Below are 2,726 nucleotides of genomic sequence, written 5' to 3'. Positions count from 1 at the left end.
CTCTGTCCTTGTTCTTCTACCTTGATTATCCATGATATGCTAACTGAAACTGAGTATTAATTGATTACACGTTGTGGTGAAAGTCTTCTTGCTTTGGGGCAAGGGCTGGTTCCTTCTCTGTCTCTTCCTTCTTGTCTTCCTTCTGCTGACATACTGCCCAGGGAGATGTTAAGCCCCAACAGGTATAAATGGAAGAACACTAAAAGCAACTGTTTGGACCATTGGCTTCCTTTTCCTGTGAGCAGAACAATCATGATAAAGAAATTAGAGGATGAGGTTGCTAAATGGTGAAGTGGAGGTGCCAGGAATTGAACCAGGGACCTTGTACATGCAAAGCACATGCTCTACCACTGAGTTACACCCCCTGAAGACTGACTAGCTTGATGATGACTTTTCTTTTCATAAATGCATACTGATATTTTTCTGTGTGGTTCCTTCTTTGCATCCCACCCAAAACAAAACAAAACTTTGTCTAGAATAAGACCAACACACTAAAATAAATAAATAAAACCACAGGGTTAAATTCCACACTTTCTGGAATTAGTAATGTGGATACTGTCTAGTGGTGATAGATGGAGAAGGTTAACTGGATTGTTGTTTGAATAACCTTTTCTGGTCCTAGGATCTTTCCACTCCGGTAGTCCTCTCCAAGGTACACTTGCCAGCAGACTCTTTAAATGAAAGTTACTTGCCTCCACCAGGAAAGTCCCAAGAAAATCACATCTCTCTAATATCTATCATACTGATAATGACTCCAAATGGGTAGCTCCTTAGATCACTGGCACCTGCAGACGTTAGTGGAACTGCTTAACTGAACTTCACTTCTACTTGGGTCAGTGCCCTGCCACCATCCTTTCCAGCTGACTCTCATTGCTCCTGTCACTTCATACCTTCTGAGCTGGTCCTTAGATCTGCTTCCACACTCCGTCTTGATCCCTCGCTTGAGGATCATGTCCACAAATGATTTTAAAGGTGGGGAATCTTCAAAACTCCATCAGCTTTGCATGAAGTGACTTTTTTCTAGTCTGGAGGAATCTACAGGTCAAATGCAGAGTCAGGAACTGCATAGCAACAACAAAGCAAACCTGTCAAACTCCTTTCCCTCTGACAACCCAGTGACATAAATGTAAAGCTTCCTTCAGATACAGATGTTTGAAAGGAAAAAGTCAAAGAGCCCTGGAAGTCATCAAAATATGCCATTGGTGAACCTGAAAATACGAGGAGGTCCTGAATGATACTAAGCAGATGGGGTTGGACTGGCAAGGGAAGAACTTAAGCAAGGACTTTTCTTTCACTGGGATGCTTTCAGCTTAGCATGTATGGCGGATGATCTGTACAGTGAGTCCAAAGCCTATTGATCCAAGATCCTCCATGTGGTATTGAGGAGCATATTGCAGGCAGGTCTTTATTTAAAGACTTACAATACTGAATTTAAGTATTTACTGCTGTTAAAATTAAACAATTCCCCAGAAGCCTGCACAATACTTCAAACCTTTTGGGCACTTTATCATTAAATATCCATCTGTAAACCAACCTCAGTAATCCCTCTAGAATGCCCCTTCTTGTTTTCCCAAGGATCTTGCTCACTTAGAAGTATCAGATGGTAGATGCCTAACCTAAAATTTTTTTCCCAAAACCTGTATCTCTAGGATTTTGTATGTTCCATGTGACTTATTCTTCTGCACTACTGTATGTATCAACTGCACATTCTTTTTTTACCACAAGATTGTAAAGGGCATATAAGCAAAAAAGGGCTTTGCAATAGGCCCAGCAGTTTCTCTAGAACTTATTGCCAGTTTGCAAATGACTTGCCTTTCCTCTTTCACTCACTGAATAAATAGTTGAGCTCTTTTGTCTTATAGTTTTAACACCGGTGAAGGCAAAGAGGGTCAGAAGCAAGTAGTTCCAATTCTCCTTGTCTTAGAGAAAGTGAGTGCTGGGAGGTATTCACTGTCTGGTGACTTGCTGCAGGAGGGTTACATAATTTTGACAGAAATTGAGGACATTTACAATCATGTGAATGGATCCGAGACTTTTAGACCCTTAGGACTCTCCCAAGTGAGCTATGTCCATCACACATTTACTTTCATTACGGCTAATATTTTCCTCAGCTTTCTGTTTGGAAAACTTTCCTAGAGAAATCTCATTCCCTATTCCCTTGCTCAAATGAATTTGGGAAACCACCTGCCACCCCGTAGGGTGATTGATCCTAAATATTACTGCCAGCAGAGAAGGAGACAGTGAATCAGAGGGGAAAGGGATAGAGAGAATCAGTGGGTATGTGCTCAGCCTTCTGTCTTTTAATTGACAGAGTTCCAACTAAGAACACAAAGAGATCTGTCAACAAAGATCATTGACAGATTGTCCAAGGATGTATTTACTTTTCTTTCAATCCTTCTATATATATATACATATATTTGATCCTACAAACTGGAGCTCAAGTGAGCATGATCTTTCCACTTTCTCTTTTTCCTTCTAGTCTTGCTTGTTCTGATGGAACCACCTTGGGAGGTACAGTGGATTTGAAACAGTGGAGTTTCTCCCTGGCCAACTATCAGATCTGCGAAGATATCATAGAAATATAGCTAATATTTCAAGGAGGATCTTCATGCTCTTTCAGTAATAAGAGAGGTGTGGCTCAATGGAAGTGTGTCCATTCCTTGAGAGGGTTCAAAACTGTACACACTCATCTGCTTTTTACAATTTCCATTTTTCTGTTTTTTTCT

General features: G+C 40.7%; 1 non-coding gene across 1 annotated transcript; it reads right to left on the bottom strand.

The window, feature by feature from the left end:
* Nucleotides 1–293: 293 nt before the first annotated feature.
* TRNAA-UGC (transfer RNA alanine (anticodon UGC)) lies at nt 294–365 on the bottom strand. Its single transcript has one exon. It is a non-coding gene; the product is annotated as a tRNA-Ala (tRNA).
* Between the last annotated feature and the right edge of the window lie 2,361 nt (nt 366–2,726).

The sequence above is a fragment of the Elephas maximus genome, chromosome 1 (genome assembly GCF_024166365.1).
Source record: "Elephas maximus indicus isolate mEleMax1 chromosome 1, mEleMax1 primary haplotype, whole genome shotgun sequence".
Taxonomy (NCBI): domain Eukaryota; kingdom Metazoa; phylum Chordata; class Mammalia; order Proboscidea; family Elephantidae; genus Elephas; species Elephas maximus.
This window is presented reverse-complemented; position numbering and strand designations above follow the sequence as displayed.